Here is a 17,640-nt window from a genome sequence, read left to right on the forward strand (position 1 = left end):
ACACGCAAGCACATGCACGCATGCACAGGAATTATGGAAAGTTCAAAGGAAAAGCACCTGGTCTTATCAAGAAGTGCATTATAATTTGAGGCATGCTGTTGGTGGGAGTAAGGGGGCATTAATGATAAAATATTTGACTATCTGCATGCTTCTCTTCTGGTTATATAGAGAACCCATTTTATGTGTTCAGGTTTTAAACACTGGTTTCCAAAATATGTAGCGACAATTTATAAGCACATAATTAGAAATTGATAGAATTCCAAATGACAACTATAATATCCTTGTGCTAATCTGTGCACTTAAGTGGTATATATGATCAAAAAAGAAGGGAACAATTGATCATATTTACACATGCCAAGATTTTCTCTTTGAGATATTGAAGTAATCAATGTGTTTTGTTTTTATTTTGAAAAGTATTTTTAGAATTAGTATATTATGTAGCCAGTTGAAAAGCAAACCCTGAAAAATGTGCACTTTCTAATATCTCAAAAAATTTTAATTAGAAAATAAAATTGGAAAAGAACCCACTCATAATAATGACAATAACAAATCTCACCCAAACCTATGCATAAAATTATCCATTATAAAAGATGGCTTGAATACGCTGAGACATATGATAATTTTAAATTAGATTGAATATTGTCAGAGGTAAGTTTAATCAATAAACTTAACTGTTATCTACAAATTTAACATGATTCAGATCAAAACACTTTTAGGACATTTTGGAATTGATAAAGCATTTCTTATGTTCATATATCAGAATAAATGTGTAAAGAAACCAAGCAATTCTGTAAAATAAGAAGTATTAAGATAGACTTTTCCTGTAATGAATTATGAACATATTATAAGAGTGGGCTATAGAACCAAAGTAGATATTTCATACGGAAACAAATAAGGAATCTTGACATATAGTTTACATTATAATTTGAAATTATCTTTTGGTACAGTTAACATTTTAAATCACAAGATACTTGATACTCCTTTATTTAAAACATTTTGACAAAGTGTTAACACATCCCAGGCTATATAAAAATATTGACTTACTCCAGACTCTTTATCAATCCTGCTAGATAACATTGTATAGAAAGCAGAAAACTGAAACACACAAGTATATAAACTTCAATAGTAGGTAATGTGGCAGGTTATCTGTGTTCTTCATTACTCTGATTGGATTTCATCTAGCCAACTAAGAAAAAAATAATCAAAATATCACTAGAACATTTATTCCAAAAGTAGATTTCAAATGGAATTTCATTTCACTAATAAAAATATTAGGAAAAAGAATAAACATGTAGGCCAGGTGTGGTATACGCCTGTAATCCCAGCAGCTTGGGAGGCTGAGTCAGGAAGACTATGAGTTTAAAGCCAGCCTCAGCAAAATAGCGAGGCACTAAGCAACTCAGTGAGACCTTGTCTCTAAACAAAATACAAAAAAATAGGGCTGAGGATTTGGCTCAGTGGTTGAGTGCCCCTGAGTTCAATCCCAATCCCTGATATCCACCCCCCAAAAAGAATAAATATGTATATTACTTGAGGTAGAAAACCATGAAGCATGATATAAAAAATCTATAGAGAAAAAGAAAATGTTTTCTAGATAGAAATTTTAAAAGTTATACATAACAAAATATGTATGAAAAATTCTAAAGTAAAACAAAAATGAATTTTACTTTTTTATGAGGTATAATAATGCTTTGTTTACATCTATTGCACCTGCATAATTATAAATATAATTTAATTTGTTCACAAAAATGTCCTAATCTGTACAATAAATAAATTATTTGGTCACTCTAGTTTCTGACAAAGGTTATTATCCTTAATAGAGGTTAAAATCGGTGGAAAAATATAAAAATATTGATCATACAACAGAAAGGGAAAAGATAATGATAGAATAGGAAATATATATACAAACACATACATATATATATGAATGTGTATATGTATATATTTATATGTGTGTGTCTGTGTATATATATACATATATTTAAAAGAAATAATTACCTGGATCTTTCACTTTGTCATACATGCTGATTATAGATTCTGTTGTCACCAAATAATAATTCCTTTTTTATATGATACAATGAAATTTAGCAATACTTATTATTTCTCATGATGTTAAAAAAAAGATTTGAATAATAAAGTTATTTTACAGATTAGAGTGAGACAACATATTAAGAAATATTAAGAAATGAACCATCAAATCCTTAAGCAGAATTTTACTCAAAAGTGTTCTATTCTGCTGGGAATTATCAGCAAAAGTGGCAGTATGAGAATTAATAAAAAAAAATAAAAATAAAAACAATCTAAAAGTAGATGGCAGAACAGGAGTGCAGATTTTTTTCCCACAAAGTTTAGAAGAAAAAGAGGATCTTGGGTAGAATAAATGTAGAAAAGCCCTTCTGGGCCAATTTAGAGAGAGGAAGAAGAGGTGCCCTTAGATTCTGCTACATGTCTGACTCTTTGCCATTATTTCTCTAGAACCTTAAGAGAAAGAGGCACAGGTCAACCACTTAGGAGTATAAATGGTATTAAATAGAATTCATTACAGAGAAATAGACTCATTTAATATGTATATTGATTAAATGGAAATCTTAAGGAGCTTTCAGAAGACAACAGTTGGTAGGTACATAGAAAATAATTATAGAAAGGAGTAAAATTGAGATGTGTAGTTTTTCCTTTGTATTTTATTACCCTAATATTATTCCCATATTGCTTTATTTCAGAGAATGAAAAATATTTGAAGCAAATATTATTGATGTTTTGAATGTTAATTTTACATGCAAACAAAATTCTTGCTTGCTTTTTGTCCTTTAAAAAATGAAATCACTATTATAAAAATAGCTAAAACTATAATTAAATGATTTAAATTGTATGAAAAAATGCAATATATTTAGAAAAAAAATTTCTGACTTTGTAGTTTTCCATTATTACAATGTGAAATCAATATTATGATCCTGGCTGGAGTTTGCAGCTAAAAATTATAAAGACAAAGAAACTCATTAATGTACACTAAATGCTGCACTCTATTATATATATATATATATATATTACATTATATATAATGTAAAATATATATATTATTATAAAAATAAAATAAAATACAATTTAGTATCTGATTTTATATTATGATATTTAAAAATAGGTAAGAAAACTTTACAAAAAATAAAAGAGATAAAAATATAAGATTATTAATGTAAAATGTCAACAAACACACCAGCCTAAAATTTTGACTGTTGAACTTTGAATTTGAATGACTTGGGCTAGAAATTTTATTTTCTCTTTTAATTTTATTCTTTATCAATCTGTATTGATCCAGAATTGGAATGGGGGAAGAAATTACTTCTTTTTAGGTTAAATTAAGTATTAATTTTGCAGAAAAATTACTATAAGTATGGTGGAACATTGCATAAAGTATAAAATCTTTTTTTCTGAGGAACTCTCAAAGCAGGAAATATTCTATAGCTTGAAAATTTCAGAGGTGCTTTTCTCAGAGTTATAAGACCATGGGAGGAAATGAAGGGAAAATTTCCTTTCCCATAGTGCTGGGATTCTGAAGCCACATTGCATGACTGGGAATTCTGGGACCATTATATATGAACTATATGACTACGGGCCAATTACCTATTCTGTAATTAAATTTCCTTATCTGCAAAATGGGAATTACAGCAAGGCTGTTTTTATAGTATAGTGTGGATGAACTGAATCAATGCATGCATGTAAAACTCTTAGAATAGGATTTGACACAATACTCCATAAAGTATGGTTTGCTATTAGTTGTGTGATAGTATTTCACAAATAATAATGAATAATTAAAGAAGTAAGAACAGTTTAAAGCACAGCTTCTCAAGATTACCACTGCTGATATTTTGAAGCCAGATTTCTTCAATGCAGGAGGAACTGTCTTATTTATTGCAGGATATTTAATAGCACCTCTGGTCTCTTACCCACTAGAGGCCAGTAGTTTACCCCTTGTCATCGACTTGTGGCAATCAAAAATGAGTAGGAACGTTGCCAAATATCTCCTACAAGGTAAAATTGCCTAAGATATAGACAAACAATTCAAATATTACATCAAACATTTTCTTTGAATTCAGCTAGCACTATTAAATAAGCATAAGCTTAAGCTTCTGCACCTGATTTTGCACTTCCATTTAGGGATGTGGATTCTAAATTCTGCAGTTCTGCACGTGTGCTGACAGTCAACAGTATGCTTAAGACACTTACCTTGTGTATCATACTTCTAAAATAATGAAAAATTTATTAAGCAGCAACATGAAAGAATAGCCACAGATATTTTAGTACAGATCACATTGCCTATTTTTTTTCTTTTGCAGTCTTATTGCACTGTCTTCTGTCTTTGACTTTACAGCTAGTTAGTCATTTTTTCCTCTAAGCCCAAGGTTTCTTCTCAAATTTATGGTGGCTTTCACATTTCTCTAAAGCTTTCTCAACCAACAGAAGGTTGACCTTTATTGATGTTGTCTTACTTACCAGGTGATATTTACAAATTTAAAGTTTGATTCACCCATACCAGGTATAACCAGACCAATAAGAGATGTGTCCTTCATTTTTCTTGGTTACTAAGTAAACAAGGATTCTCAGGTAGAGAAGAGATCAGGATAGCATATCTTATTATATACCTAATATAATTCCCTTATTCTTTACCTGTTTCATGAACTATGGATTGGACATGAATATATTTGGAATGATGTAAGGAACTGTGTGGAGAAGAGGCAGAAGAGCAGTTGCATTAGGGTAGGTAGGTGTGCAATCATACTATAGAAATTAATCATTCATAATGATTTGGACACAGTGAATCTGAAGTTATTGGAACCCCAATCAGAAGTAAATGCAATACAGTGCTCCATCAGTTTATACATTGATTTTTGCCCAAAGCAAACATTCTCAATCAAACCTTTATTTCCTTAGATGATTCTCAGGTAGAGAAGAGATCAGGATAGCATATCTTATTATATACCTAATATAATTCCCTTATTCTTTACCTGTTTCATGAACTATGGATTGGACATGAATATATTTGGAATGATGTAAGGAACTGTGTGGAGAAGAGGCAGAAGAGCAGTTGCATTAGGGTAGGTAGGTGTGCAATCATACTATAGAAATTAATCATTCATAATGATTTGGACACAGTGAATCTGAAGTTATTGGAACCCCAATCAGAAGTAAATGCAATACAGTGCTCCATCAGTTTATACATTGATTTTTGCCCAAAGCAAACATTCTCAATCAAACCTTTATTTCCTTAGATGATTCAGTTTTGGTAGTGTTGATGCAAGTTGAGAGACAGAATGAGAAGGCTTGAGTGAGTGATGAGCTGGTTTATCCTCAGACAAGCTGAAAATATCCTGATATCCTCAAGATATCAAATTTTAAAAAAGATGAAAGTTCCAAATTTATATTCTTTGTTAACAATGTTTATCCATTTAGCCATTACACATATATACATTGTTTTAAAATGATTTTGTTTTGAATTTCATAATGAATTTTTCAGCTTGTGTAATGTCTAAATGTCTTAATCTGTCATTGTGATAAGGCAGAATTCTAAGAGTTTAAAGTCCTATTCATGCCATGTGATCATACTTTCTATTTACAGCTCACTAAAATAGGAAATGATGCCTGATTCAAGGAGGAGAAAATGGTAGACAAGAGCTTTTCTCAAAAATTTGATTTAGAAGACTGGATTGATTTTTTAGTGTGTTATTGGCATTTCAACTGGTTGGTCCAGCAACATCAGGCCACGAGTGTTGCTACAGCAACCCTAAGGCAGGAGTAAATATAAGATGAGTAAATACAAAGCCTTGCCCATGAATCTGGTCTCAAAGGATGATAGAAAAGATAAATGGAGACTAGAAACCATGTAGACCAAGAAATAGCAATAAAGCAAACAGCTATCTAATGATTTTTCCATTTCCTAGGCATATAAGGAATTATTTCATCATCCCAGTTTAAGCTCTGTTTTACTAAAGCAATTTTAAATAATTTCCATCTCTTACATGAAGATGTCATCTCAGATATCATCGTATCTCAATATGGCTCTAACTGTAATATTACATTATAACATTTCCACACTGGTCATGATATTGGCTTTCAGACCTATTGCTTTGCTTCCAAGTATAGCTATTTGAGAAGGAGATTATTAATTTTTAAAAAAAATGAATTGGGATATCTTTTTGTGAAGCATATAGCTTTTACTTCATGGTTATCCCTATTGTCTTCTGTTGTATCTGTCTAGCTCTGGAGAATATTGACTTTGTATTCACTCCTCCTAGGTTAAAACAATAGTTTCATTTTTATCTATCAAAACATTTTTTTACTTTTAGGTAACCTGATACAACAGTAAGCTATTAGAGAATATTTGAATCAGCAGTTTTTCCATATGAGTATAATAAAAATATTAGAACAACAAAAACAATTTACTGAAATACTTAAAACTTACTGAAATAATTTAAAAACAACTTACTGAAATCTTTAAAAACACTAGGCACTGAGAAATATGCTTTTTGCTTAAACAAATGTTTAATAAAATAAAAGATATATTTTTAAAAGTTCCACTCTTTACAGTTAATAAACATGTAAAGACATATTTGGATTTTATATCAAATTAGAATTTTTATGAAAATAAGCTTTTGTTGTTATAGATAATCTTATCAAAACTGAGGCCTCACATTCTGTATTGTTTAGAACATCCCATAGCTACCTAGTATTTTTTTTCTCTTTCAAGTGAGCTAACACTCATTCCTTTATTTCTTCAAGTTCTGTCATTTGTAGGGGTATGTGCAATTAATCCTTTAATGCAAATACAGTCAGATCACTTATGTAATTATTTTATAACAAATATTTCTATTCATAGAAATATTGAATTTTATTTATCTTCTCTTTCACATAAGAAAGGTGATAGCTAAAACTCCTTTAACTTTCACACTCACACACACAACAAACTCAACAAATTGTATAAAGTATACATTCAACTAAATATTCCTTTGGAAACATACATGAGAGAAACGTACAAGAGAAGACACTTTGGTTCACTACACATTGCCCCTTCATGAATGAGAATACATCCACCACCCAATCATGGAGAACATTAACATCTGTGTGCTTTGTTTAAACTTACCCTAAAGGAAACTAAAAGGAACTATTCCAACAAGGTAGTTAAACCCTTCAGAGGGCAGCCACTGGCTGACTCATGTGGACTTACAAAGATACATCCCTTGGCAACAATTTGAGATAACCCTGAAGGCCTCCCAGTGGAATATTCTGAAGTCTCAGTAACACATAACATTCCCAGCTGGTTCTCTTAGTTTATGTATGTTCCGTGAACTATGTACTAATGCATTTAAAGTCATTCATTAACTAAAATTTTTAATTCAACTAGACATTCTGTATTTTTATTTGCTAAAGCTGGCATTATCTTGATTAAAACTACATCAAACTTAAAAATCTCTTTCTGCCCCGATCTGTCCTTCCTCAGTTCCATCCCAGAATCTATTTCAAGGGGACACAATAGAAGACAGGAATATTTTCCAGTACATCTTTGGTGAAGACAATTTTATATATTTATTTTCATTGAGCTAACATCAGTTCTTATGCTTACATTTAAATAACATTATTACACATTAAAATAATATTAAACTGTAGCACAAATGTGAATGTCCCAGGTTTACTTATCATATTGTATGTCTTCTTAAAAGTGGAGTAAGAATAGACTAATAAAAACAATGCTGAATTTGGTTGCAACACACCTACCCCTAACACAAATATATCAGACCACTTTACTTACCCAAGGTCAGTCTTCTGACAATTTCACCCTCTAGAACAAAGTCAGAGGGTGAAAAGACAACACAAAAAGCACAACACAACTTCTTTTCACATGAAGAGAACACATGTTTTTCTCATTGACCACAACAATGAATTGGTATTACTTGATGTACAAAGCCAAGAGTCTGGATGTCTCTCTGTTTCATGGAAAAATTGATGTGAATAATTGAAAATACTTGCAGCAAAAGCATTGGGAATAGGAAAGGGATTCAGGAAATAGAGCATGTATATTGATTTGTTTTCCTTCTACTCTTAAAAGTATGCATGAGTTTATTTCTCTCTTTGTGAAAGTCAAAATAAGATTTCTCAGTGACTTCAGGATTAAGTATAAACTCTTGACCATGGATCACAAATCATTGATTAATTTATGTAGTTTCTCTCTTACCACCTCTTCAGCTCATCTCAACAGCATGTTAAGTCCCACACCAGCTTTTCTTAGGGGTCTTATCTATCACAAAGTTGTTACTCCTAGGCTTATGATCTCCTAGAATGTGCCCCCCCACTTTTCTTTTATTTTCACCCACTGATGCTCTTCTTTTTTATATTTCAGTATATTATCCCTTATTGAAGGTAGCTGCACTCTGTGATCTACACTAGGTGGGTCTCCAACGCCTCTGTGATCTCCCAGCATTGTGACTGACCATGAGTCTCTGGTTTGTTTCCTGAACTGCCTTGTCCATGTTTCCAAATGTAACTTTCCAACAAATATATGCTGAAGGAATAAAGGACTCTTTATTGTGGAGCTCTACTGTGTGTCTCATTAACCCTGAGTTACACACAATTTTTTTAGGTTTATTAATTTGATTCTTCAACCCGAGGCAAATAAGAAGCAACAAACAGACACAAAATAGAAAGGGAATACGGGAATTAGGTCCAGTGATGGAAAAGAAAGTAAGTCATAAAAATGAATGAGAATGCAATCTCAAAAAGAGAAAACATCCTGATTTAATGACGATTTTGTTTTCTTCTTTAAAAAATTAAATTTAATTGGAGAAAGTAAAGTCACTGTGAATTATCATAAAACTATTAAAAATAAAGCCAAGGCAGTGACCTTTATGTGCAATGTGTTTTGGTTTACTAGTCAGATAAAATATTTTATTAATGAACAAAATAGAAATCTAAATGTAAAGGAGCATATAGAAAAGCTTATAGCTTAACAGCATGGTTCTCTGAAATATTCATAAGTTAAGAAATATAAGCCAATATAAAGTGATTAAAAAGTTTTACTCCAAGGGTCATTATAACTTTGGAAATTCTTAAAAGATTGATTAAGATTTCAAGCACATAAAGTAACTCAATTAATTGATTTATATGTATAATTTTCATCTTTTAGGCTAGTTCTGACTTTTCTTAACTTTCACACCAAACATGCTACAATAAAGATGGGCAAGTGCATGCATTGCCCTCCTTAAATACACCAAAAATGTATTTATTAAGTGCCATACTATAAAGGCCAATTGCATTTGTGGCACTTGACACATGTCATTATGATTAAATAGATAACTCTTTTCAAGCCTAATTAAATATCTTTCATCATGTTTTAGAAAGTACAATAGTCTAATCACTTAAGATAAAAAGGAAATGTACTGGGCTGGGGATGTGGCTCAAGCGATAGCGCGCTCGCCTGGCATGCGTGCGGCCCGGGTTCGATCCTCAGCACCACATACCAACAAAGATGTTGTGTCCGCCGAGAACTAAAAAATAAATATTAAAAATTCTCTCTCTCTCTCCTCTCTCACTCTCTCTTTAAAAAAAAAAGGAAATGTACCCTTCAATCTCTGCTTTACCTATCCCAAAACCTGGTTGGCACTACTTGAACCACAGGAAATGGTTATTACAAATGCACCCCCAAAACAATTATGACACAACTCAATGAAGTCTTGATTTGTGTTAGGAGAAATTTGAAAGAGACTACATTTGTTTTCCCAGTTAGACAGCATGGATCCCAAACTGAAGTGGGAAGTCCTAAAAAGAAATTTTGTTTCAACTGTATAAATCGATGTCCTTTACCAGCAATCACAAACATGTGCAATCTTCATTTCAAAACATTCCTACTCTTACAGCAAGACACTGAACATTATTACATGTATCCTGCTGAGCAACGTTCCTCCTCCATATCCTTCTGTCATGTTTTTTTTTTTCCCTAACCAGGGTCCTAGAGCAATGGAACCAGCCAATCATACACTGAAACTGAAACTATTTGAAAGTTTTTACTACAGCCTACAGAGAAGCTGCTTAATGCTTTAGGGAGAATGCACATTTTCTAAGGAAGAATGGTAAGTGTTGAGGGCAGATGTTGAAAAGGGAGAGGTTCTTCATACTGTGTATCTTAAAGATTAAAACTTCAACATATTTTAATGATTTTTTTTTACTGAGAACATGAAGAAATAATTTACTGGTAACACTTAACAAAATACAGAATGAGAAATTATGATATTAGTCACACCAAGGCAATGTGAAATACCAAGCTCTTGATTGAAGAATGTGTGTGTGTCCACTTATTTTTTTGCCCCTCTTCCAGGAAATATCATGTTGGCTCCAATTACAAATGAAGAAATATCCCTATAGTGCAAATACAAATACCAGTGGTAAAACTGTCAGGGTGCTTAATAAAGAGGGGCCATAATAAATTTTTAAAAATATATGAGGGGATGAAGTGGATTATTTGAAAATATTGTGGCATTTTGTATATAAGAGACTTGGGCATGCAAAGTTTGGTCTCTTTGTGTGTGAAGGGGTTGGGGGTGTCCGTGAATCAATCTCCCATGGATAAAAAAGATGATTATAATGCATTCTTTAACAATTTGTTCGATAATAACTTCAAGCAGTAAATTTGCCATTTCACTATGAAAGCGATCCCCAAAACTAATACATTGATTGATAAATGAAAAAAAAATTCCTTCTTCAAAAATACTTAAGCATTTATTATCTGGAAATACACTGACTGAAGGACTGCTCTCATCTTCTATTATGTGATGATGGGGGTCATCTCAGCTTTGTGGACCATAGAGATATTAGTAGCTAATAGATTACAAGACAATTAAAATTGTCTGCTTGTTCTATAAAACAGCCCATTCAAGGAAAAATAAAGATCACATGGTTATTCAGAACTGAAACATAATATAAATTCTAAGATCTAATATAAAGCAAATTTTACTATTACTTTTTTCATTGTCTAAGTTACTGTGGTTGTGAAAGTATTATGTAAAGATCTTTCTTCCTTCTTTCCTTCCTTCCTTCTTTCTCTCTCTCTCTTTCTTCTTTCTTTTCTTTTCTTTTCTTTCTTTCTTTCTTTCTTTCTTTCTTTCTTTCTTTCTTTCTTTCTTTCTTTCTTTCTTTCTTTCTTTCTTCCTTCCTTCCTTCCTTCCTTCCTTCCTTCCTTCCTTTCCTCCCTCCCTCCCTCTCCCTCTCCCTCTCCCTCTCCCTCTCTCTTTCTCTCTTTCTCTCTTTCTCTCTCTCTTTCTTTCTTTCTTTCTTTCTTCTTGATTTCTCAAGTGATCTGCCCCAGCATGCCTTTTCAATTATAACTTACTGCTCTGGTTTCTGTGTATATTACTTTCACAATTTTGCCTCTAATAGACATCCTAAAATGGGTCTGCAATAAAGATTATAAAGAGAGGAACTTGACAGGGAGAGGCTGTGGTATGAGTGAAAAGTGAAGGGGAAAACAACTTACATTTTAGAAGAATTTTAAAATCATAAAATCATATTCATTAGGTCAATTAAATTTTTCAATGATTTTGGAGCTCCAAGAAATCATTTTTTTTAAAGATAAAACAAGTGGATTACCTTTAAGTCACTGAGTGTAGAAGATGGAGTAAGAAATACTATTTTATAGATTAGTGTTTGTTCTTTTTTCTTTGTCAACTTCTGGGAACAACTAATGAGCATTGAAAAGATATAACTTTATTGTCCTTATTGGGTGTGGGGGGCTGTATTCATTTTGTCCTACTGAAAATTAAAAAGTCTACTCTGACTTGTTTTTTCTCTTGCCTTAAAAACTCAACTGCTGCTCTCCAGTGACAATTTTCATTTTCCCATCAATTAGCCTTCTGCTCTACACACCTCAAGTTTCATTATGATTCTATATATCTATTTTATAATACTTTTGGGGCAAATACTAGGATAGTTAGTCAATGAAGAGGCAACAGAGGAAAGAAAGATTAATAAAATTATAGAGATTTACAGCTCAACCTTCATTAATATAATTGGGACCTACTTGTAATTAACATATTTCCACATCTAACACAGAAGCAAGTTTAATTTATTTTTTTAATTACTGTCTTCTCTATAATTAATTTAAAACAATAATCAGCAGTTTCTTTATTTATCTCCTTTATTCAATAGAATAACTAAATTTTATACATATCTTTAGGGGGACTTAATTCCCAAAGCACAAGTTAGTTCTATAACTATAATACAACCATAGCAGCAAAACCTTCAAACTTGCTCTCAGATTTTCAACAAAATTGAATATTATGCCATAAATTTAATTTTTGTAGCTCTGATTTATTTTCATATTTTAAAAAGTCCAGTTAAATATTAATCAAAATTATAATCTTGCAACCAAATTCAAATAATCTCGCTGTCTGCTCCTCATCTGTAGCTCAAAACAGGTAACGGAAAGAACTGTGTTCAGTTTTACCAGTTTTTCTTGCTTATCTAGCTCTATCTATCCATTGTTGTTTATAGATCCATCAGAATTATAACAGAGAAAGCAGAAAAATAATAGGAGGAAAATAATTTTCTTAAATAAAAGTAGGAAAAAATTGTATAATATGAACTTTCTCTGAAGAGACAGGCACTCATAGCCTTGTTCTAATCACAAAATGGATTTGCAAGTTCTTGTAACTCTTCCCTTACAAATTCTCTGAACTGGGTAATTTATTCTCTTCCTAACTTCTTGAAGTTTCCTGAGTTTCAAGAAGCCAGAACCAGTTTGATGCTACTGCAAAGAAAAAAATTAGGGAGGGAATAATATCGTGAGGATAATTAATAAAGGTAATCACACTGCAAGAACAATCAACCTTGCTATATTTTACAGGTTTCACCCAGTTGGTGAGGTATTTCAATGAGGCAGGGTATGTGTTCTATTATAAATGTGTTTGCTTTTGTGTGCTCTTCTGAATTTTCATATACCATAATATGGTGGGAGTTATAAAAATCTGTGACTACTGCTATTTTGAAGATCTAGGGTTAAAAGAGGGCCATTTGAAAACAATGAGGAAAATTGTTATGTCAGCTTTTGAATTTTTTGGATGCTCTAGCCATACTCTAACACATCTACTTGGTCTTTACTTTACTTGCTAATTCAAAATGTGGACAGGTCATCTGACAGTTTTTCTGTTAATATCAATTTTGAGATATCACTGAGCTGGGAATGAGAGACAATAAATGTAATGCGTCTAGGAATTTGATGTAATCTCAACTCAAAACAAAGGTATTAATAAACTTAAAGTTTAAGAATTTGATAAGTGAAGAACAAAAAGAAAGTTTGGTATAATTCTTACATGTTTTCTGTTAGGTTATAAGTGCACAGGTGATCAGCAGTTTGATGTGGCTGCTAATAATAAAAAAGTGTCCATGATGTTGTGTGGCATTATTGATAAAGGCTATTAAAACCCAATAAGAATTAGGCTTATTATAGTTTACAGTTGTGCCCAGTTGGTGAGGTTATTTCAATGAGGTGTGGTTATATGTTCCATTACAAAACAAGTGTGTGCTCTAGTGAATTGTCAGATAACATAGTTAAGGTGGGAGTTCCAAAAGTCTGTGACTATAGAAAAATGCTTTAAAGATTTAGGATAAGGAGAGTGAGTTCCACCTAAAAGTAGGGGGAAAAAGTGGAAGGTTATGTTAGCTTTTAAATTTTATGAATGCTGTAGCTGTTATTCACTTTTCAATTAAATAAACTTTTAAAATGCCATACTATGTACCTATTGTGTTGAAACTGCCTTCATTCTTATTGTCCAGCAAAAAAGTATTAAGATTTCTCCTCAGGTAGATTTTAGATTCTTTATAAAACCAATAATTTTGCAGTAAGTTTCTGAAAATGTAATAGAAATTGCTTCTCAATATACGTGTTACTTTATGATATTGTAAAATTTCTATGGCTGTAGTAACTATTTGAAACTTTAGTGTATAATTAGATATTGTGAGAAGATTTAGTATACAAACTACCAATAGATTTATCTTTAGAGTATCTAATAAATGTTTTCCATTCTGCACTATAAAACCTGATCTGTTTTTAAATTCTTTGTTCTGAAAGATGAAATGCAATTATAATAAATGGAGATTTGATTGGGGGAAATTTTCCTCATTTTTAAAAAATAATGGATGTTGGCAATTGAATGTCTACTGTTTATTCAAAGCTTATAGATCAACAGCCAGATGTTGCAAAAAGTTGGCTGGTTCTACACTTACAAGAAGGATGCTGTGCTTCATAAACAGAGGTTTGTTATATCAGTATAAGTAAAAGGGAGATGAAGGCCCTTGTGCTTTATCCACATGCAAATAAGCTATTTGCAGGTGGCTTTTAGACAGGAGGTAAAATATCATTAAAAATCTGGGTCAGGTTTTTTATGCTTAAATTTAGCAGCTTCAAAAAAAAAACTCCTTAAAGTTTATTATGCTATTTCCAAAGAAAATTGAATACCAAGTCACATACTTTTATAGTTAAATTTCATATGAAAATTCTTCCTTTTATTGCTGGATCAATAATTTAGCACATTCTATAGGATTCTAGATATATTTCTTTAGCATCTATTTATTTAATGTTATCTCAAATTTATGTACATTCCTTTATTTACTTGGAGAATCAAACAATAAAATGACACTGAATAGTCCATTGAAAATACCTTTCTTGAACCATGCTTTGTTTTGCTGAAATTTCTTTTATCTACCTTGTCTATTTTTTTAAATCCTCACATTTTTATAATTGGGAGTCAAATTAGTTAAGATCATTTGAGCCCATACATTTTTTGATTAGCCTATTAAAAAAACAATAAAAGAATACACTTTGAGGGTAAAAATTACCTAGTCTAATATTCTTCTATGTAAGGATCAAACAAATGAATTAAGAGATGTCTATATTTTAAAAAAGAAACAAAACACACAATGACAAGAATCACAAAACCATCATTGAATTTCCAGCTATGACATTTATCCTCCATTGTCGCCCTAGGTATCTTACTGCTTTGATTTAAACTCTTTCATTACCTGTAAAAACAATTTGTTACTAAGGAGACTTCTAGCTCTAGTCACTCTAAGTGTATGATTCAGGAAATGTGTTTCAGTTTGACTGGAAACAGTGAAACATGAATTAATCTTTTAGCAATATATGACCGTCTAATCTTTTGCTGAGAGTGCTGCATTCTTCGTCTGCAATCACTTATCTGTCTTTTCCAAGACTCACAGAGGCGAGGGGATAAGCAAAGGATATTAATGTATAGTTTTTCAGGTTTGCTTTTTATTAATCACATCAGCAAGGCAAAGGACACTACAACAAAATGGGAATTGTATGGCAATAAATTCTTCCATTCTACGTTTCTCATCACTGTTACTAAAATATCAAACAAGAACAATTTTAGAGGGAATGTTTATTCGGCTCTCACAGTTTCAGAAGTCTCAGTCAATAGACAGCTCTGGCCTGAGGTGAGGCAGAACAGCATGGTGGAAGCTTGTGGCAGAGGAAAGTAGCTCAGGAATTTGCAATCGGGAAGCAGAGAACTCTTGCTCACGAGGGACAAAATACAAATCCCAAAGACATACCCTGAGCGACCTTCCTCCTTCAGCCACATCCTACCTGCCCAGTTACCACTCAGTTAATCAGTTCAAGTGGATTCATTCACTGATTGGGTTCAATTTCTCATAACCTAATCATTCCACTTCTAGACTTTCATGCACTGTCTCACACACGAGCTTTGACAGGGCGGGGGATATCTCATATATAAATCACAATGCTACTCAATTAACAATAAAACCATCTAAATCATGACAATACCAGCACTAATGTATTTTACTTAAGTAAAGACAGAAGACCTATTGTTAAAATCAAGGAAGAATCTACAAGGAGAATATATATGAGTCAGCTCTTGTCACTCCCTGTCCACTCTCCTGGAGTCTCTGATTCCATATTTTCTGATGGACTCCAGCTGGGGTGAACCACTGGAGTACAGTTTAAGTCTTGCCAGCATTATTATGATTCACTAGCTATGACACTGACAACATGTTATTAACACAGAGAATTGTGGCCACATAATTCAGTAAGAGAAACTAAGTCTTCAGGTTTGGATGTAGTGTGTCTCCTGGGGGTTCAGAAGCTTGGTTGCCAGTGTTGGGATGTTGATAGGTAGTGAAACCTTGGAGAGGTAGAGTCTAGTGGGAGGTCTTTTGGGTGCTGTGTTTTAGGAAGAGAGATTCATGTAGCCCTAGGGGCAGCCCAGATAGTTTTCTAGAGAGAAAAGAACATCAGTGTTCCCTCTTATTTTTTTCTGACTTCCTGTCTTGTCTTGCATGCATTCCCACCATGATGCCATCACCAATATGACATAACCAAGGGTATCCTCACTAGAGCTGAGTTTATGATAGCATGATGTCCCAGATCAGCCCAAACTGTGAGCCAATAAAACTTCTTTTCTTTACAAAATTCCCAAACCTGGGTCATTTTTTTATAGTAATAGGAGATGGACTAAAACTCTTAGGTTAAAAAAGGCCTTGTATCAATATATGTTCGCTAAATTAGAATTATTAAACAATTCTAATATCTAAAAAATGAAAAAACGTCTTTCCTCATGACGTTTTTAGAGAGGAAACATCAGTGCAGGCTTCCAGTATTATAGTGATAAGAAAAGTAATAGTTACTAAGAGGCAGGGAAAGGCAAGGAGACCTAGAAACACAGAAACAGCAGCAGATTAACTGGTGAAGAAATAAACTGATAAAATAAACATAAGGCAAAGAAGGAATAAAGATTGAAAGAGTACACATAAGACATTCAACAGAGAGAAACACATTCTTCTCCTTCTGTTCTGACCATCAAGGGAACTGATAGCATGTTCTATCATGAATTTCTGAGGAAAAAAATAGTCTATCATTTGAAAATCTATTAAATTAACTCTTTCACAGGGGACATCAAAATTATTCAAAATAAAAACAAGTAGGAGGTTTTTCCATAAGTTTTGGCATTACATTTTTCTGCTTGTCTCTTCAGGAGGAATCCCATTTCATGACTGCATACTCAGGTGATTGTCCTTCTGATAGAAGCATCTAGGGCATGGTTTTTGGTAGGATGTGGTAGGAAAAGAAAAGAGTAAAAGAAAGTGCAAGTACTTTGGTCTGGGCCTTGATCATATTGACTTGGAATCTTAGAAATCTTGAGGAAACAATATACTCTACACTTTAGAAAAGCTTGATTGTACAATAGGTAGAAGCTAAAACATGGGTTTACAGGGATGGTCTTCTGTGATTTTTTTTAAATATAAAAATACTTCAATGATATTTTCTATATGGAAGAGAATTACAAAAAGTAAATTCTAATCATGGAATCATAAAATTTTTACATAATTATGTAAATAGTTGTATTCCTTCAGATTCTTTCAATCTGCAGATTGTAGTTTTTAGGAAAACAAAATCTTGTTCTTTTTTTTCCCCCTAATTAAGTGTCAAATGCCTAAAAATGATGAAAAATATAGACTTGGTCTCTGTCTTCAAGAGTTTCAAGGTGTGGTAAGAGATTTGGGTGTTGAGCAAAAAATAAACAATTAGTGACTTAATTGTAGCTGTTGTAGATACCTAGAAGTACAATT

Source organism: Ictidomys tridecemlineatus, chromosome 11 (genome assembly GCF_052094955.1).
Source record: "Ictidomys tridecemlineatus isolate mIctTri1 chromosome 11, mIctTri1.hap1, whole genome shotgun sequence".
Taxonomy (NCBI): Eukaryota; Metazoa; Chordata; class Mammalia; order Rodentia; family Sciuridae; genus Ictidomys; species Ictidomys tridecemlineatus.